This window comes from Rhincodon typus, chromosome 5 (genome assembly GCF_021869965.1).
Source record: "Rhincodon typus isolate 14 chromosome 5, sRhiTyp1.1, whole genome shotgun sequence".
NCBI classification, from domain to species: Eukaryota; Metazoa; Chordata; class Chondrichthyes; order Orectolobiformes; family Rhincodontidae; genus Rhincodon; species Rhincodon typus.
Window position 1 is genome coordinate 74,580,491 of NC_063336.1, and position 22,266 is coordinate 74,602,756.

The following is a 22,266-nucleotide window of genomic DNA, read 5'->3' on the forward strand; positions in this document are numbered from 1 at the left end:
CTTCCTCAGAACTGTTCTGAGGAAGGGTCACCAGACCCGAAACGTTAACTCTGTTTTCTCCTCCACAGATGCTGCCAGACCTGTTGAGCTTTTCCAGCAACTTTGTTTTTGTTCCTGATTTACAGCATCAGCAGTTCTTTTGGTTTTCAAATTAATAAAAATTTTATATTTTCTTCAATGTACATTGTTCTATTCAACTGGCCCAATATATCTGTTCTCATTCTGGTTCAGAATGAACCCTTTGTCATTAAAAACAATCTGGTTTACTAAGGGATAGTAGGAACTGCCGATGCTGGAGAATCTGAGATAACAAGATGTACAGCTGGATGAACACAGCAGGCCAGGAAAACTGCTGCGCTAACCTGGTCTGGCCTATATGTGACCCCATTTCTAAAGCAATCTGGTTGATTCTAAAGCATGCTCTGAAATGGCCTTGCAAGCCACTCAGCTATTTTAACTGTAACAAAGTCTAAGGAAAGAAATGAAACCAGACATTGACCAAGGCACTGGAAACAACGGAAACAAACATCGACCCTGCCAAGTCCTTATTACCAAAATCTGGGGATTTGCGCCAAAATTGCAACAGGCAACAGCTGAACTATTGCACACTTCCCACAGCTGATGAAGCAGTTCCACATTATACATAACCTGGAAGATGGTGGTAAGGGTTCAGAGTCTCCTCTGGGTGGGAATTTCAATATTCCTCACTAAGAATGACTGAACTGGCCAAGTCATACGGTGCATAACTGCTGGACTACATCTCTAGCAGGTGGTGAAGGAAACAAGGGGGAAAATTCTACTTAAACTCACTCAACAATCTACCTACCAGAAATGCATAACAGTATTGCTACGAGTTACCACAGTACAGTCCATACATTAACAAAGTTCCACCTTTACACTGGGCCCATCCTCTATCTTATGGTGTGGCACAATTATAGTATTAATAAAGGATAGATTTTGAACAGACCTAGCAATTCATAACTCAGCATTCATGAAGCACTTTGGTTCATCCAGGTTTAATGAAGAATGCAGGAGGGCATGCAAAGGGAAAAACCAGGAATACCTACAAAACAATGAGGTATCAATCCGGTCATGCTACTGCAAGGAATTTGTTTTCTCGCTCTCATGCATGGAAAATGGGCCTTGCTGAGTAGGTCAGAATTTATTGCCCATAGCTGAATGCAATGGAGGAGATGATTGTGAGCTCCCTGGTTGAACCACTGCATTCCTTGGGGGTGTCGGGGCACTCACAGTTTTGGTAAGAAGTTAAGTTTAGGATTTTGACCCAGCAGTAAAAGAATAGAAATATAGTTCTACATCAGGAGGTGAACTCGCAGGTGTGGCATTCTCATGCATCAGCTGCCCTTATCCTACTCAGTGGTAAAGGTCACAAGTTTGAAAGGTTCTGCAGAGAAGACTTAGAAGACTTGGTGAGTAATTCCAGTGAACCTTGTAAATGAGGATCCAAGTACAGGAGGTAGGGAGGTCTTGTTGCAATTGTACAGAGCCTTGGTGAGTACAGTGTGCAGTTTTGGTCTCATATCAGAGGAGAAACCAAACTAGACTAGTGATATAAATTATATGGCTACAAATGCAGGTCTGTGGCTCAGAATTCTCAAACGAGTAATTCACCTCCAATCTTCCTGGAGCCTGCTCACCATTTTCAAGGCAGAAGTGAGATGGAATACTCTCCACTTGCCTGGATGACAGAAGCTCTGACACAACTCAAGAAGCCTAAAGTTGTCCAGGATAATGTAGCTTGCTACCTTATCCATTGTCAACATTTACTTCCTCTACCAGCAGCAAACAGTGGCATCAGTGCACATGTATCCAAGCCTATGACCTCTATGAGGGAATGAGGGTGGTGGGGTTTGATGCATGGGAACACCACCAACTGCAAGTTCCCCTCAAAGCTATACACCATCATAACTTGAAACTATATTGCCATTTCTTCAACATTACGAGCTCAAAATCCTGGAATTCCCTTTCTAAATGTGTACTAAAATGTACTAAACTTGTACTAAATGTGTACAGCACTAAAAATGTACCCTCAACGTATGGACTGTAATGGTTCAAGAAGGCAGCTCACAACCAGCTTCTCTGGGGCAATTAGGAATGAGTAATAAATGTTGGCCTAGCCATGTTATTGACATCCCACAAATAACAAAAATAAAAGTTGATACAATTTTTTTTGTTTGCATGCTCCTTCATACAAATTTGAAGGTAGGCAATTGTTGCTTCATAGACATTCTTCATGAATTCTGATTCTAGGCTACAATATCTGCAACTGATTGATGGACCAAGATCCACTTAATTACCCAAGTTATAAGTTAGTCAGTTACAGACCAATAAATTAAAGACCACATCAAGTAACTGAAGAAGAATGCGTATGCCACCTCACAGTATGGTATTGCACAACAATGAAATATACAGTTTTAGCTTTCATACACCAGATTATCAATTACAATGCATTTTTAGTGTTTAGATAAGTAGATCCTGTAAGAATTCTCAAATGTGTCAACTGATTTAAACCAGGATGTTGCATTTTATTATTTATGCACGATCATTTAACTTAATTATTTCATACAAAGTTTGCAGTAAATACTGACTACTTAGGAGAAAAATAAAGTTCTTTCATAATTAACGTGTTCCTATTGGCCAAGTTTAACTGATTAATATTTGTTTTCAAGGTAAATATTAATTTATTTCTGAAATTCAACAGGTAGTGTCTCAGGAGACTGTACTTTGTGTGAATTTCTAACCTGAGTTCCCCAACAGATCCACAGAATTCCTCAGTACCTCATTTAATAAACGTTATTTTCACTTCCTGCACTGTGATGTTGAAAATGTGGTTGCTGTTTAACCAGTTCTCAACATCAGGAACAATTTTATTCTTGCTATATTAATGCTACAAGTTACTAAGAAAACAGTTTTAAAATAAAATCTAAAACAATCCAATTCCGTTCGAGTATCCTAATTCTTCCAACCTTGTGTCATAATTCATGTATTGCTTTTCAAAACCTTTTTCCTCTTCTGTTGTAACCTAAATTTACGTACAAAATTCAAAAGCACTTGCTTGCCCATTTTATATTTTTCAGGTGCAAGTCAACATTAAGGCCAGTTTTTAAGATACCCAGACCAGACCATCACACAGCCATTGATGTGCAAAATAATAAAAAAAAAGTTGTTCTGAGGCCAAAGGTAGTGTTAACTTAGTCACTATTTAAATTGACTTTTTATTTTAAAAAACAGAGATTCAAAATAATTTAGTTGTTTTTTTTGTTGAACCTTGTGCTTTTCAGCCCAAGTTAAATGTCACTTCAGAATGACGATCTGCCACGTCTGATCTCCTAGGTGGCACAATTCTGAAAAACAGGAGTCAAACCTCATGTGTGAGTCAATATTAATTCCCCAATCAGAGTCTTTAAAAAGAACGACTACTGGTTATCATGTTGCTGTTCATGGGACTTTGCTGTGGACAAATTAGTTGCTGTGTTTTGCACATTATGGTAATGGCGACACTCAAATGTACTTAATGGGCACTTTGGGATGTCCTGAGGCTATGAAAGACAACAGATAAAACAATCAGAACAGATCAAAATAAATTCATTAAGAAAATAACTAGCATGGAGATAGATAGCAAAGACATCATTATACACATTTCAAAAGTTGCTATAGAAACATGGAAAATAGGTGCAGGAGTAGGCCATTCGACCCTTTGAGCTTGCACCACCATTCAATATGATTATAATCATGATCATGGTTGATCGTGCAATTTCCCACTCCCGCTTTCTGTCCATACCCCTTGATCCCTTTAGCCACAAGGAATACGTCCAGATTCCTCCTTAATTTTTAGTGAACTGGCCTCAAAAGCTTTCTGAGGTAGAGAATTCTACAGATTCACAACTCAGTGAAGAAAATCTTCTTCATTTCAGTCCTGAATGGCTTACCCCTTATTCTTAGGTTGTGATCCCTAGTTCTGGACTTCCCCAACATCAGGAACAGTTTTGCAGCATCTAGTCTGTCTGGTCGTAGAGTCATTGAGTCCTACAGCACGGAGACAGGCCCTTTGGCCCAAACAGGTCCCTGTCGACCAAAATGTCCATCCATGCTAACCCCATTTCCCCGTACTTGGCCCATATCCTTCTAAACCTTTCCTATCCATGTATTCATCAAAATGCCTTTTAAGTGTTGTTAATGTACCCATCCCAATCAGTTCCGCCAGCAGCTCATTCTATTGGCGTACCACCCTCGGTGTAAAAAAAGTTGCCCCTCAGGTTTCCATACATTCTTTCCCCTCTTACCTTAAACTGATGCCCTCTAGTCCTTGACTCCCCAACCCTGGAAAAAAGACTGAGTGCATTCACCCTATCCATGCCTCTCATGATCTTATACACTTTTATAAGATCGGCCCTCAATCTCTTAACGCTCTAAAGAAAAAAAGTCCTAGCTTGTCCAACCCCTCCCTATAACTCAGTCCCTGGAGTCCTAGCAACAACCTTGTAAACTTCTTCTGCATTCTTTCCAGTTCAGTAACATCCTTCCTATAGCAAGGTGAGCAAAACTGAACACAATACTCCAAGTGCGGCCTCACCAATGTCCTGTACAACTGCAACATAACTTCCCAATTTCTGCATTCAATGTCCTCACTGATGAAGGCCAGTGTGCCAAAAGCCTTCTTCACTGTCCTGTCTACCTGTGACTCCACTTTCAGAGAACCTGTACTCTAAGGTCCCTCTGTTCCACTACACTCCTTAAGGGCCTACCATTCACCATGAAACTCCTCCCTTGATTTGACTTTCCAAAATGCAACACCTCACACTTATCTATATTAAACTCCATTTGCCACTTCTCGGCTGACTTCCCCAGCTGATCACGATCCTGCTGCAATTTCAGATAACCTTCCTCACTGTCCACAATACCACGTACTTTTAGTGTCATCCGCAAACTTACTAATCATGCCTTGTACATTCTCATTCAAATCACTGATATAGATAACAAACAGCAATGGGCCCAGCACTGACCCGAGGCACGCCACTAGTCACAGACCGCCAATCTGACAAGTATCCTTCTACTATTACTCTCTGTTTCCTACCATCAAGCCAATTCTGTATCCAATTTGCCAGCTCTGCCTGGATTCCATGCGACCTAACCTTTCAAAACAGCCTACCATGTGGAACCTTATCAAAGGCCTTACTAAAATCCATGTAGACTACATCTACCACCCTGCACTCATCAACGCTCCTGGTCACTTCATCAAAGAGCTTTCACAAATTTGAGAGGTATGATCTCCCACACATGAACCATGTATATCTTACCCCTCAGAATCTTGTCAAGTAATTTACCTACTACAGATGTTAAGCTTACTGGTCTGTAACTCCCAGGATTTTCTTTGCAATTCTTCTTGAATAAGGGCACAACATTCACTATCCTCCAGTCTTCCGGGACCTCATCCATGGCTAACGATGAAGTAAATATATCAGCCAGGTGCCCCCACCCCAAATTCTTCTCTAACCTCTTGCAGGATTCTTGGATATATTTGATCAGGACCAGATTTATACACCTTCATACATTCTAATACTTCCAACACCTCCTCTACTGTGATATGGACTGTCCCCAAGGTATTGCCACTAACTTCCCCAAGTTCTCAAGTTTTCATGTCCTTCTCCACGGTAAACACAGAGGAGAAGTATTCATTGAGGACCTCGCTCATCTCCTGCAGTTCCACACATACATGTCTAATTTGGTCCTTGAGTGGTCCCATTTTCTCTCTAGTTATTCTTTTTCCTTTAATGTACTTAAAGAATCTCTTTGGATTCACCTTAATCTTCCCAGTCAAAGCTATCTTGTGCCACCTTTTCCTGATTTACTTCTTCAGTAAACTCCTGTATCCCCTACATACCTCCAGGGATTCCCTTGATCCCAGGTGCCTGTTCCTGAATCATGTCTCCTCCTTTTTTTGGTCAAACTTTCAATATTTCTTGTCATCCAGGGTGCCCTACTCCTGCCAACCTTGCCCTTCACCCTTTTAGGAATATACAGTGCCATTACCAGTGTTATGAATAACTTCTGTGAAAAACTTTTAAATAAAAATTACAATATTTACATTTGCAAACACCAAACCAAGACTGTATGACTGCAACAAAATGCAAGCTGGGATTAATGCACTCAAAGAATGGGCAAACATTTAAGAAATTAATTAATACTTAACATTTTGGCTAAGAAAAGTAAGAAGATCTCATATCACATAGTAGAAGAACAAGAAATGTGGGATACAATTATAGCAAATTTTTTATTAATCAGCACCTATGGGACCAGGAGTGTTCTGCATGATCAAATATTCCAGTTGATCAATAATCAATGTAAAAACACACAAAATAACAGAAAATTAATGCAAGGTGTATACAAATTTATTTATAACATAAATCATTTAACAATGCTACTTTGCCTTAAATAAAACTTACCAGCAAAGGGCCTTCTCACTCGCACCCTCTTTTTTGTTTTTATTGAACTTTTTATTTCTTTGTTTTCTAATTTGTTACTATTATTTAGTACTTTTGAAGATCTGTAATTCCGGACTTATTCCTTTACTTTTCTTTTTTTTTTCCTTAAGAATTTGTATTCAAGAATTTGTACCTAGGTACTTTTGTACCTAAGATGGTGCCCTAAGTGGCAACTTGTAAACTTTTCACTGTACTCATGTGAGTACATGACAATAAAGATAATTCTAATTGTCAACTGATTACTCAGGCATAGTGGAGATCACGATAATACAGTAAAACCTCTGACATTTGAGGGATTTTTTTTGCTGGTTTATTGAGGGTGCTAGTTCATAAGGTGTTGATTAGAACAAGTTTTGCTGTACAACACTTTGCCCCAGAACTTTTAGTAAGACCATAGGGAAAGCAAACCAAGCACTAAGTTTTAATTCTAGCAATAACAGAACTTGCATAAACTTTGTGCAGTGTTGGTTGCTTTAACATAAAACAAAGATGCATCACAGTGGGTACAAACAAGTGCCTGATGGATTATACCAGAACTTCAAAATAATACCTATCAAGAAAAAATGAACGCATCGAGTATCTCTTCTCTTGGAATGAGAGAAAGTGGGCTGAGCTGACAGACTTGCTTCTGTGCTATATATTCTATGCAATACAAATACAAGTTTTTTTTGAACATCTGCAGTGTAGAACAGTGCACTGCAGAAGTTGTATATATCTTCTAATAAGCATACCATTTATTACAAGAAAGCATTAGCTTCTTTGATACATAGTAGCTTCGAGTTTCTACTAATTTATGTTTCCAATACTATTCATCTGATGCAACAGACACGATGTGGAATTTCAAGCATAAGTTACATTCAATACACTCAGAGCCATCATGCCACCTGCTGCCATTCAGGGGTGGCATGGTGGCTTAGTGGTTAGCACTGCTGCATCACAGCGCCAGGGACCGGGGTTCAATTTCACCCTTGGGCAACTGTCTGTGTGGAATTTGTACGTTCCACCCGTGTCTGCATGGGTTTCCTCTGGGTGCTCTGGTTTCCTCCCACAGTCCAAAGATGTGCAGGTTAGGTGGGACTAGGCATAATAAATTGCCCACAGTGTCCAGGGATGTGCAGGTCAGGTGGGTTAGACATGAGAAATGCAGGGTTACAGGATAGGGAGGGTGGATCTGGGTGGGATGCTCTTTGGAGGGTTGATGTGGACTCAAATGGGCGAATGGTCTGTTTCCATACTGGAGGGATTTTGTGATTCTATTCTATGATTCAAATTGGTTTCCACAATATTCTGCACTAATTTTAAAAGTACCATGTCAAAAGCTGGTTCAGTCACAAAACTGGTGACAAACTAATACAATGTGCCTGGTAAATGAGTTCTGAAGAAGGGTCGCTGGACCCAAAACGTTAACTCTGATTTTGCTCCACAGATGCTGCCAGACCTGTTAAGTTTTTCCAAAAAATTCTGTTTCCAGTTTTGTTAAATAAGCCCATTTGCGCCCTTTGGAGTAGTTATTGTACTGAGGTAAGCCAGGTGGACCTCATGGAATGAGTTCCCTGATTGGACCAGACGAACAGCGCCAATCAGGGAGCCCTGGCTGACAGATATAAACAGGAGCATCGGAGGTTCTGTTCACTCAGAGCTGGTTCTCAGAGAGCTGGATCAGTGTCACGGACTCTTTCACATGTCAATAAATGGTTACTTGGTGACAGGATACTGGCCTCTATGGTGTTATTTTAGAGGGAGCCTTAAAATTAAGTCTTTTTGCTGCAAGGGCACCAAATCCAACCTTTAAAAAGCTATTGAATATAATTTGTTCTCAATTTACCAAGAAACTGACTACTGTACCCTAATACACTGAATATAATGGTACATAGTTAGTATTTTTACATGATCGACTTTTTAAGCAGGTAATATTTTTGACAGGCTTACTTTCACCTAAAACAATCCTTCTGGCATACACAAATAGGTCTCAAAAGAATCTACAATGTTACTGCTAAAATTGCTTGTTTTGTTTGTGGTAAATATATTGCACCTGTGTTAATCCACTGCACCAATTCACAACTTCTAACCAAATCAAGTGATATTTTTAAAGTAAATTTTTAAAAACTTGGAAAAAAAATTCTTTGTGCAGGTACATTTTCGTGATATGCAATTAAGGGGAAATTGAGGAAAAGTACTTCTATACTAAGCACAATTTCTGCTGTAATCTGAAGTAGATCATGTTGCATAGAAAGTAGAACCCTAAGCAACAGTACATTTGCTCAGTATAGAGTCTTGTGGTCCAGTGACCACCCGGCCAGAAGATCCGGTTCAAGTCTCACTTGACTCTGAGGCATATAAGATGTTTGAACAGGTTAATTAAAATAACTATATGCTCTTCATGTGATCACAAGATGTCATCTTAAGGAATTTATCCATACAATTCCATTTCCAAATTGAAATATACACGATACTCGGGACTTCACGAATAGAGGTGAACTGAGGGTCATACTTTACAAATACGAGGTTGCCCATTTAAGGCAGAGATGAGGAAAAGAAAGTCTCTCAAAGGGTCAAATCTTTGGAATTCTCTTTCTCAAAAGGAAATGGATGCAGAATTTTCAAATATTTTTAAGGCAGAGTTAGACAGATTCTTAGTTATTGAGGGGATTGAAGATTATCAGGGGGATTCAGCAATGTTGAGTTAAGGTTAAAATCAGATCAGACATGATCTTATTGAATGACGGAAGAGGCTTGAAGGGCTGAATGACTTATTCTTGTGCCTATTTACAATGTTCAAAGTGAGAGGGTATCACAATACTTGTGTGATTATCATAATACTTGAGTGGTTCCTCAGCTGTTTACAAGTGTTTAGGCAATCATGATTTTCTTTCCAATGGATTATGAACAATACATTAAACAAATAATTTTTGTTCAGACAGTAAAGGTCCTTTGGTATACATAACATGCCATTCATAAAAAAAATGACCTTGCAATATTGTAAAAACACATTTGCATCAACAGTACAGGAGAAAATTTAAATGAAGGCTGTAGACAATCTGTTTTTGTTTGAACAGACAGTGCATCTTTGAGGAGGAGCACTTGCCCAAGCTTTTACTTAGAATAGCCCAACTGGTAGTGCTAGATTAACTGAAAGTGCTATGTGGAATAAACAGCTCCAAGACTACAATGTATTACTGATGCAACAGCAAGACGAAACTCTGAACGTTAAACACATGCAAATGAAACTGTGGAACAGGAAGTGAATTATGTATGTGCTGATAAAAACACTCTTGTTAATTCCAAGTTGGAAAATATTTACTAAAAACACAAACTTTAAAAACAGAATTCCAAATAAAGATGGAACGATCGGTGGAAGAAGGGGAGAAAGTCTTACTCCATAATAACACTGACTATCAAAGGTTGACACTAATATATCAAGCTCTCTGAAGCTCAAGCAATCATACACTTTATCCTGAAAACAAATTTTACTTGTGTCAAATATTTAACCAGTAACTTGTTACCCCTCATAACTGCACAAAATCTGAGCTACTCTCTTATTTATGGGTAATGTGTGCCGAATAGAACATCTGGCCTTTGCTTTTTCAATTCAAAATTTAATATATTCCACTTTGAAGGAGACAGATTTATTACTAAATATCATTTGGAATGTCCTTTTCTGTTGACAGCACTGTTCCAATGCATGACTATATATGCAATCAAGCGCGGTTAACCTCAAATCAGTGCTTTAGCTCTACATTGATGTTGATCTGAAATGCACAAGCTAAATAAAATCAGATAATTTGGTAAGGCTATGTTGAAATAACGTACAGAATTTTGGGCAACGGGTGCTCTGGTCCAAGTGGAGCATCCTAGGCCATTAATTCCTGGAATCATGCCATTTTACAAAGGGCCTAAAACTGAACTTGGTTCTAGAGGCAAATAAAAATATACCTGTGCATGATGGGGCATTTTTAAAGTTGGAATAACAAATGAAAACAAAAGTCTTTCCAACAGTCCATTCACAGTGTTGCAAATGTGTAATTATAGTATATACATTTTGTAAAGACGACTAATCTATCTTTAGCATGGACACAGAATATTACAAGATGCTTCCCAGAATTCAAATTACTGCTCATGCTGATTTACAATCATTAACAAAGCTGACAGACTGATGTATTACTTCAGCATCAGTCATAATGGGAGATATTCAAAATTCAATTAATGGTTGGACCACACAACGTGTCCTTGGAACAAAGTGAAAATTCTAAGCTTCTGTGAGAACTGGAGCCTGGAATGACACAACAGGGAATTCCAGCATTATTGACTTTGCTTTGAGGAACAGTAATTGATCAAAGTTTATAGCCAGCGAACATTTTGTTTTGGTTGCATTAAGACAGGCTGTGCCACATCATTTTGTCAGAAACTGGAGGGTACCTGTTCAGAGGAAAACAGCAGCAAGAGCCAGGTCTTTGGCACCAAGGTTGGTGCAGTTGAGAAAAGCAGCAAGCCAAACAGTCAAGGCAGGTAGGAGCAAGGCAAAGAATGAGGAAGGACTGATAAATTAAACTGCATTCATTTCAATACAAGAGATCTGACAGGTAAGGCAAATGAACTCAGGACATGGTTGGAACCTGAGACTGGGATATCATAGCTATTACAGAAACATGGGTCAGGGATGGACAGGACCGGCAGCTTAATGTTCCAGGACATAGATGCTATAGGATGGATAGAAGCGGGGCACGAGAAGAGGGGAGCGGTGTTTTTGGTTGGCTGTAGGTAGGATATTCTGGGAAGTGCATCTAATGAAATTATTTAGGTGGAACTGAGAAATAAGAAAGGGATGATCGCGTTATTGGGATTGTATTATAGATGCCCCCGCCAGGAGTCAGCAGGAAATTGAGAAGTAAATTTGTAAGGAGATCTCAGTTATCTGTAAGAATGCTAGGGTGATAATGATAGGGGATTTTAACTTTCCAAACATAGACTGGGGACTGCCTATAGTGTTAAGGGCTTGGAAGGGGAGAAATTTGCTAAGTGCGTTCGAGAAAACTTTCTCAATCAATACGTAGACGGCCCTAGTAGAGAAGGGCAAAACCCGACCTCCCTGTGGGAAACAAGGCAGGGCAAGTAACAGAGGTATCAGTGGGGGAGTACTTTGAGGTCAGTGATCATAATTGTATCCATTTTAAAATAACTATGGGAAAGGATAGACCTGATCTAAAAGTTAAAGTTCTAAATTGAAAGAAGGCCGATTTTGACGTATTAGATAATTACTTTCAAAAGTTGACTGGGGACAGATATTTGCAGGGAAAGGGATGCTGGGATGTGGGAAGCCTTCAAAAATGAAGTAACGTAAGTCCAGAGACAGTATGTTCCTGTTAGTATGAAGGGCAAGGTTGATAGGTATAGGGAATGCTGGATGACTAGAGAAATTGACGTTCTGGTCAAGAAAAAGGGAGCATATGGCAGGTATAAGACAGCTGGGATTGAGTGAATCCCTAGAAGAATATAAGGGCAGTAGGAGTATACTCAAGCAGGAAATCAGGAGGGCAGAAAGGGGATATTAAATACCTTCGCCAAGCAGGGTTAAGGAGAATCCAAAGAGATTCTACAAATACATCAACGACAAAAGGGTAATGAGGGAACAAATAGGGCCCCTCAATGATCAACAAGGCCACCCATGCATGGAATCACAGGAGATGGGTGAGATATTAAATCAGTGTTTACCGTGGAGAAGGACATGGAAGCTACAGAACTTGGGGAAATAAACATTGATATCTTGAAAAGTGTCCATATTACAGAGGAGGTGGTGCCAGATGTTTTAAAAAGCATAAAGGTGGCTATATCCCTGGGAGCTGATCAGGTGTACCCTAGAACTTTGTTGGAAGGGAGGTGAGTGATTGCTGGGCTCCTTGCTCAGATATTTGTATCATTGACAGCCAGGGGTGAGCTGGACGACTGGAGATTGGCTAACGTTGTGCCATTATTTAAGAAAGGTGGTAAGGAAAAGCCAGGAAACTACAGCCTGGTGAGCCTGTTGTCAATCGTGGGTAAGTCATTGAAGGGGATTCTGAGGGACAGGATTTACATGTATTTGGAAAGACAAGAACTGATTACAAATAGTCAACATGGCTTTGTACGTGGGATATTGGGTCTCACTAACATGATTGTGTGTTTTGAAGAAGTAACGAAGAAGATTGATAAAGGCACAGCAGTGGGGGCTGTCTACATCGACTTCAGTAAGGCATTTAACAAGTTTTCGCATGGCAGATTCGTTATGAAGGTCAGATCACATGGAATACAGGGAGAACTAGCCATTTCGATACAAAATTGGCTCAAAGGTAGGAGACTGAGGGTGGTGGGGAGGGTTGTTTTTTGGACCAGAGGCCTGTGATCAGCAGTGTGCTGCATGGAGTGATGCTAGGTCTGCTGCTTTTTGTTATTTATATAAACAATTTGGCTGTGAATATAGGGGGTTAGTAAGTTTGCAGGCGACACTAAAATTGGAGGTGTAGTGGACAGTAAAGATGGTTACCTCGGAGTACAACACGACCTGGTTCAGATGGGCAAATAGGCCGAGGAGCGGCAGATGAAGTTTAATTTCGATAAATGTGCAGTGCTGCATTTTGGTATGGCAAATCAGTGTAGGATTTATAGATTTAATGCTAAGGTCCTGGGGAGTGTTGCCGAAGAAAGAAACTTTGGGGTGCAGGTTCACAATTGCTTTAAAGCGGAGTCGCAGGTATACAGGGCAGTTGGGGCAGCACAGTGGCTCAGTGGTTAGCACTGCTGCCTCACAATGCCAGGGACCCAGATTCGAATCCAGCCTCGGGCGACTGTCTGTGTGGAGTTTACATAATCCCCCACCGTGTCTGCATGGGTTTCCTCTGGGTGCTCCAGTTTCCTCCCAAATGCCAAAGATGTGCAGATTACGTGGATTGGCGATGCTAAAATTGTCCATAGTGTCCAGGGACGTGTAGGCTAAGTGGATTAGCAGGAACTGCAGGGATAAGGTGGGGTTGAGTCTGGGTAGGATGCTTTTTGGTGAGTCGGTGTGGACTTGTTGGGCTGAATGGCCTGTTTCCACACTGGTCAGTGCATTGAGTATACAAGTTGGGAGGTCATGTTGAGGCTATAAAGGGCATTGCTTATGCCACTTTTGGAATACTGCATTCAATTCTGGTCTCTTTGCTATAGGAAAGATTTGTGAAACTTGAAAAGGGTCAGAAAATATTTACAGGGATGTTGCCAGGTTTGAGCTATAGGGAGAGGCTAAATAGGCTGGGATTATTATAGGGTGGCAGGGTGGCACAGTGGCTCAGTGGTTAGCACTGCTGCCTCACAGTGCCAGGGCCCCAGGTTCAATTCCACCCTCAGGCAACTATCTGTGTGGAGTTTGCACATTCTCCCCATGTCTGCATGGGTTTCCTCTGGGTGCTCCGGTTTCCTCCCACAGTCCAAAGATGTGCAGGCTAGGTGGATTGGCCATGCTAGATTGCCCGTAGTGTTCAGGGATGTGTAGATTCATTGGGTTATAGGGGGATGGGTCTGGGTGGTATGCTCTGAGGGTCGGTGTGGACTTGCTGGGCTGAAGGGCCTATTTCCACACTGTAGGGATTCTATGATCTTCTATGATCTATTTTCCCTGGAGTGTCGGAGGCTGAAGTTTATAAAATCATGAATGGTATGGACAGGGTGAATAGTCAAGGTCTTTTCCCTATGGTAGGTGAGTCCAAAACTAGAGGGCATAGGTTTAAGGTGAGAGAGGAAAGATTCAAACGGGAGCTAAGAGGCAACCTTTTCCATGCAGAGGGTGGTGCATGTATGGAGTGAGCTGCCAGAGGAAGTGGTGGAGGCTGGTACAATTACAACATTTAAAATGTATCTGGATGGGTATATGAACAGGAATGGTTTAGAGGGATATGGGCCAAATGCTGGCAAATGGGACTAGAGTAATTTAGGTTATCTGGATTGGCGTGGTCGAGTTGGACTGAAAAGTCTTTTTCCTTCCATGTTTATGACCATGACTGGCTCTATGGTAAAGCAGGGTATAGCAAGATCCAAGTGAGAAATTGTGACAGGATACTCTAGTTAGGGGCACGGATAGGCATTTCTGTAGCCATGAGTGAGTCTCCAGGACGGTGTGTTGCCTCCCTGGTGACAGGGTCTAGGATATCTCAGAACGGCTGCAGCAAATTCTCAAAGAGGAGAGTGAGTAGCCAGTGGTCACTGTACACATTTGTACCAACACCATAGGTAGAAAAACTGATGAGATTCTGCACAGTAAATATAGGAAGTTGACAGGAGGTCAAATTTCAGGACCTCAAGGGTAGTAATCGCTGTACTACTCCCAGTGCCATGTGCTAGTGACAGTAGGAATAGGAAGGTGGGGCAGATGAATGCGTGGCTGAGGAGCTGGTGCAGAGGGTAGGGATTTAGATTTTTGGATCATTAGGATCCCTTCTGGGGCAGAAGTGACCTGAACGAGAGGGACAGGTTGCACCTTAACTGGAGGGGTACCAAAATCTTGCCGTGGAGACTTGCTAGAGCTACTTGGCAGGGTTTATTGTGGCAGGGAGGTGAAATCCTAAGCAGTTATCAGACAAGAGAGAAGGTTGAGGCTGGTACAGAAGTTGAAGACAGCAAGTTAAATAGACAAGGCAAGCAAGGTAATACCAGAGAACAAGGGAAGACTGATGAATTAAACCACATTAATTTCAATACAAGAGGCCCAACAGGGAAGGAAGATGAACTCAGGCATGGAAGGGAACATGGGATTGGGATATCATAGCTATTACAGAAACATGGTAGAGGGGCGGACCGGACTAGCAGCTCAATGTTTCAGGATACAGATGTTATATGAAGGATAGAAGGGGGAGGAGAAAGAGGGGCAATGGCATTTTTGTTAAGGGAAAACATCACAGCATTACTTAGATATTCCTGAGGGATCATCTGGTGAAGTTGTACGGGTGGAACTGAGAAATAAGAAGGGTGTGATCACTTGATGGGATTGTACTACAGGCCCCCCAGTAGTCAGCAGAAAGTTGAAGTACAAATATATAGGGAGATCACAGATAGCTGTAGGAATAATAGGTTTGTAATTGTAGAGGATTTTAACTTTACAAACATTGGCTGGGACTGCCCATAGTATTAATGGCTTGGAGGGGGAGAAATTTGCTACGTGTATTCAAGAAAACTCTCAATCAATATGTAGACGGCCAGGTAGAGAATGGGGAAAACTCTTGGGAAATAAGGCAGGGCAAGTGACTGACCTATTAGTGGGGGAGCACATTGGGACCAGCGACTATAATTCTGTTTGTTTTAAAATAGTTATGGAAAAGGAAAGGTCTGGTCCACAAGTTACAGTTCTAAACTGGGACAAGGCCAATTTTGATGGTATTAGGCAAGACCTTTCAAAGTTGGGGGAGATGTTCACAGGTAAAGGGATGTCTGGCAAATGGGAGGATTTCAAAAAGCAAGAAGGGCTAGCATGTTCCTGTTGGTGTGAAGGGCAAGGCTGAAGGAGTAGGGAACGCAAGATGACTACAGATATTGAGGCTCTGGTCAAAAAAAAGGAGGCATATGAATGGTATAGGCAGCTGGGATCAAGTGAATCCCCCAAGTATAGAGACAGTAGGAGTATACTTAAGAGGGAAATCAGGAGGGCATAAAGGGGACATGAGCTAGCTTTGGCAGATAGGGTAAAGGAGAATCTAAAAAGATTCTACAAGTATATTAACAGCAAAAGAATAACTAGGGAGAGAATAGTGCCCCTTAAAGATCAATGAGATCATCTATGTGTGGAACCACAGGAGATGGCTGAAATCCTAAATGAATATTTCTCATCAATATTTACCTTGGAGAAAGACATGGAAGGTTACAAACAGCCTCGAAAGGAGTCCACATTACTGAAATGGTGGTGCTGGAGGTCTTAAAATGCATAAAGGTAGATAAGTCCCTGGTACCTGATCATGTACATCCTGGGACATTGTGGGAAGCTAGGGAAGAAATTGTGGAGCCCCTAGGAGGAGATATTTGTATCACTGACAGACATGGGTGAGGTATCAGAAGATTGGAACATGGCTACTGTTGTGCCATTATTTAAGAAAGGCCACAAGGAAAAGTCAAGGAATTCACACTTGTGTGTCTAACGTCAGTAGTGGGTAAGTTGCTGGAAGAAGTTCTAAGAGATAGGACCTATATGCATTTGGAAAGGCAAGGACTGGTAAGGGATAGTCAGCATGGCTTTGTACGCGGAAAACCTTGTCTCAAATTTGATTGATTTGTTTTGAAGAGGTGACCAAGAAGATAGATGAAGACCAGAATGGTACACACTTTCTACGTGGACTTTAACAAGGTTAAAGGTTCGGCTCGGTAGACTGGTTAGTAGGATTATATCACATGGAATCCGGAGACAGCTGACAAATTGGATACAAAACTGGCTTGATGGTAAGAAACAGAGGGTGATGGTCCAGGGTTGCTGTTCAGAGTGGAGGCCTATGACCAACGGCGTGCTGCAAGGACAGGTGTTGGTCCACTATTGTTCGTCATTTATATAAACAATTTGAATGAGAATATGGGAGGCATGGTTAGTGCGTTTGCTGATGACGCCAAAATTGGTGGTATAGTGGACAGTGAAGAAGGTTATCTAGGAGTACAATGGGATCTTGATCTACAGGGCCAGTGTGCCGAGGAATGGCAGATTGAGTTTAGTGCAGATAAATGTGAGGTGTTGCACGTAAGACAAACCAGGGCAGGAGTTACACAGTTAATTTGAGGGCCACGGGGAGTGTTACCGAACAGAGAGATCTAGGGTTACAGGTACATAGTTCCTTGCTAGTGGCGTCACCAGTAGGGCGATGAAGACAATGTTTGGCATGCTTGTCTTCATCGGTCAGATTATTGAGTAAAGGAATTCGGACATCCTATTACAGCTATACAAGATATTGGTACAGGCCACATTTGATGTACTGCATACAATTCTGGTCAACCTGATATAGAAAGGATGTTATTAAACTGGAAAGGGTACAAAAATAATTTACAAGATGTTACCAAGACTGGAAGGTTTGAGTTCTAAAGATAGGCTGGGACCTTTATTCCATGGAGGTTGAGAGGTGGCCTTATAGAGGTTTATAAAACCATGAGCGGCATAGATAAGGTGAATTCCCAAGGTTTTTTCCCTGGGGTAGAGAAGTCCAAAACTAGAGGGCATAGGTTTAAGATGAGAGGAGAAAGATTTAAAAGGGGTGACAGGCAACTTTTTCACATAGAGGGTGGTGCGTATATGGAATGAGCTGAGATGGGTACACTTACAACACTTAAGACATTTTGTCAGGTACATGGATAGGAAAGGTTTATAGGGATATGGGCCAAATACAAGCAAATGAGACTAGTTCAGTTCAAGAAACCTGGTGGGCATGACAAATTGGGCAGAGGAGCCTGTTTTCGTGCTGCATGACTCTATGACTCAATCAGTAGAAAGAACTTGGAGACACATATCAGAGAAACAGGGAGAAGATTACTCTCAGCAGACAGCAAACAACAAGCTACTTATGGGAAGGTAACGGCCTAGCAGCATTATCGCTGGAATGTTAATCCAGGCACCAGGTAATGTTCTGGGGACTGGGTTCAAATCCGACCAATGGTGGAATTTGAGTTCAATAAAAATCTGGAAGTAAGAGTCTAATGATGACCATGAATCCATTTACAATTGTTGGAATAAACCATCGGGTTCACTAATATTCTTTAGGGGAGCAAATTGCCATCCTTGCCTGGTCTGGCCTATCTGTGGCTGCAGACGCACAGCAACGTGGTTGACTCTTAACTGCCCTCTGGGCAATTAGGGATGGGGAATAAATGCTGCCGAGCCAGTGATGGGCCACAACTTGCAGCGTCATAAAACCTCCTGAACTTGTCCTGCTCAACCCACCTATGGACCTCCAACTATTTGACTACAGAAGCTTTTACACTCGCAGAATTCCCACTTTACGTCTTCAATCACTTTACCCTGGAATGAGCAATCTTCAAGCAAGCCAGACCTATAATGATAGCAGATAGCTCTTACTTTCATCTTTATATCCATACCTAATTTTAATCCTGGTATCTGTACTTTAGCTCATAATAGAATTTTGATAAAAATTACTGTCAGTAATAAACTAACTTTGACCTGGTTTACGGCAAAAATTGGCTATTTATTAATTTGAAACACTCGATAAACTAATAGGCAGCTAATTGAGCTCAGTAAGTTCACAGTCCATGCATCACTCTGTGGACATACTTGGTGCGTCATGACACAACAGGCTACTTACTGTAAAGATCACCTACAAATCCATTTTTTAATAGGTTACCAGCCTCTGTTCATTTCCACCCACTTCCCTTTATTCAACTAAAATGCTCAGCTTTCGGTTTTATTTTCTGGTTGTACTGCCCTGGAGCCCAAAATATAACTCATCTATTGCTTCCTCACGCATGAATTGCCATTTTCCTCCATGCATTTTGTTTGTTTTTAACTTTTAATAAAAATGTAAATATGCTTACACAGTCCAGTTGTTTATTTCATTCACACAGAACGAAGCAGATACATGTGCCTGTCCATATAATTTCATGTCATCAGTATAATTGTTTTCTATGCTATTTAAGTTTTCCAATTTTGGTCATGTTATTGGTGCTGAAATAACGTTTGGCTAACCTTTCAAAAGGACTGATTTCAGAAGATCCCATTGGCCCTCTTTAACCTTCTTACTAATTTGGCACAAGGAAGAACTTTTGCTTGCAAGAAATAGATTCAAGGATTTTGATGGAAGGATCTTACCAAACTGGACAACTGTAAAAGCAAGATGTGTCATTCAAACAATTAAAATTTGAAGTCACCCAAGGGCCTAGGTCAGTTCAATTGGCTCTTGGGAACATAATATAAGAAACTGCATATTTCTTCCAAGAATTAGTAGCGCACTACAATTTCCACCTTGCTATAAGAAAATGTGCCCAACACCAAGTATATAAGGGGAGAGTGAGTAAAGACTTGGATACAGAATCATAGAGGAACAGAGCAGAATTCCATCACAATCAACATAGACAACAAATATGAGCAAATCAACTCTCAAACTGAATACAGTAAATCAGAATTCCTCACACAAATGCTAGAGATGGTGCCAGACTGTTGGCCTTTACAACTCATCTGGTAAGATTCTGAAAAACCACACACTGTGCAGTAATCTTGGATCTAGGCCAACAATCTTCACATCAATGTCCTGCCCTTAGGTACTCAGTGCCATCTGAGATATTTCTATCCTGCCATACAATCACCTATGAAGGAAACATTACTTACCATAGTAACTCCTGTTTCGCTGGAGGGTCTTCTACACAGGCGCACTGTGGGTTTTGATTTACGCCTGCACAACTGATCAGAAGATTGAATAATCAATGCAAAATACCTCTGCACAAGACAGGTCCCCCTCCTCAGATAAATGCCCCTTTCTGTGATGATGATGAAGATGATAAACGGCCAATAAATAAATATTTTTAAGGGAAAGTCTATGGAGAACTGTTTAGCAGAAACAAGAGTTACTTATGGTTTTACTAAAAGAATGTGTTTCCTAAAAACAAGAGAATGAACAACCACAACCGCAACACTGACGGAAGTGTACAGAAATACAATAGGACATCAGGAAGATTACATACATCAATGTGACATGTAGCACATTGGGCACTAATTTGCGTAAAACACAGAATCCCTACAGTGTGGAAACAGGCCCTTTGGCCCAACAAGTCCACACCGACCCTTGGAGCATCCCACCCAGACCCATCCCCCTATAACCCACCTAACCTACAGACCCCTGAATGTGACTGGCAATTTAGCATAGCCAATCCACCTAACCTGCACATCTTTGGACTGTGGGAGGAAACTGGAGTACCCGGAGGAAACCCATGCAGACACGGGGAGAATGTGCAAACTCCACACAGGCAGTCGCCAGAGGGTGGAATTGAACCCGGGTCCCTGACGCTGAGGCAGCAGTGCTAACCACCACCCTACATTATCTTTCCACTAGAATTCTTTACAAAGGAAGACTGAATGTAGAAATCTAAAATACAAACTACTAAGTTGTTGAGAGGCATTTTAAAGTAACATCCCATCTTCAGAACCCATTATATTTGGACACTAGAAGAACAATCGGAATTTGAGGTTTTATCGACAGAGGCATAGAATAAAAACACCAAAAGATGAGTGGATCTATACAAAATTTTAAAATTGCAATTATTTACTGTGCCTAACATTCACAGATTATATTGCATATTTGAGTATATGAAGACTTTACAGAAAGTGCAATGCAGATTTGCAATGTTAATGCCTGGTATAATAGAAAAAGAACTTGTAAAATTGAGATTTTCCTCATTAGAAGAACATAGTTTGTGGGGAAATATGCCACATACATTTAAAATTATATATCATATTGAAACCGACCAGACTAAACGACTTGCTCAGTGTTATGGACTCTAGAATAAGGAGTCAAAAGATACAAGGTCATGTGCAAGACTTTCAAAATAGATAGCAAGATAAACTGTGGGAGGCTTGTCGAATTCACTTCCAGGATAAGCAGCCGTGACAGATAAGATACCAATAGTCAAGGTCAGGTTTGTGAGATGGTCGAAGGGAAGGGGTGTTAAGAGGTTTGATAACGTGCTGAGAAAATATAATTACTGTAAGAACATGTGTACATTCTGAAAGCAAATGCCAGCATGAAGTGTTGGCCTTTTATGTATTTCTTTACAGAGCTATATTTCCAGTTAATAATCACTATGAAAAGACAACCAATGCCACACCAGAATTCATGTTTTTGCAATGTTATGATACCAGGTGATGTTATCATTGGACAATCAAGATCCCAGACTGAAATGCTGCTTGGCAGATTTTATTTTGTTTAACAAATTGATATTTTACTGAAATTCAAACACAGTGCTGCAGATTTGATTTTAACAATAAAACAGAAGTTTATTGAATAAGAGGAATGAAGATTAATAGAATAAACAAATCAATCTCTGACATTCTAAACTAAAAGCCTATACACTTCTCTTCACTTTTCAGAGTTCACTGTAAAATAAAACCCCATTACTCTGTAGGAAGTCTCCCTCTCTCATATCATGTTTTAAGAAAACTCACAATGGCTAGAGAAATACTTACAAGTTATTCATTAATCCCCTTCACTGACAGACCAAACCTGCATATCACTAGCTCAAAATACAGTACATATAAAATCAAGTACATATATATCACATCACATCTTTCCCCAAAGAATGAAACTGCATCTTCAAAGGTGCAGATTTTAACTGATGGCATGGGGCTTCCACACTACCTGACATTTATGGCATATCTTGCAAAATTTGACTATATCTTTGTGTTTTCCAGGCAAGGTCTACCACTGGATGGGCCACTACCCATTCCTCATTGGTTGGCATTTGAGGTGGCCTCCATTTTCTCATTAATACGTTGCCTCAGAAATAATAACACTCAGTTATTGTTTCTGACTCATTCTCTGAGTAGTCTCTGGCAAATCTTTTTTCAATTCCCAATCAGTTGCATTTCTATCCAAGAAGATGGGCTAGGCATCTCAGCTTCATCCTCTTTACCTTCAGCCTTTTCAATTAAATTTTCAAAAATTGTATCCAAAAATTGAATTTCCACATTGTCTCAATGTTTCACAGACTCCTTTTCTCCCTGTCTAATTCTATGATCCTGTGATCTAGTTACAACACAGTCAGTAAAGAATCTAAGATAACAAGGTGT

The 22,266-nt window shown here is 40.7% G+C and overlaps 1 protein-coding gene across 6 annotated transcripts in view; it reads right to left on the reverse strand.

The window, feature by feature from the left end:
* The window catches only part of fam135a (family with sequence similarity 135 member A), a 312,830-nt gene that overhangs the window by 30,596 nt on the left and 259,968 nt on the right, over positions 1 to 22,266 (reverse strand). The gene's annotated exons all lie outside the window — the stretch shown is intronic.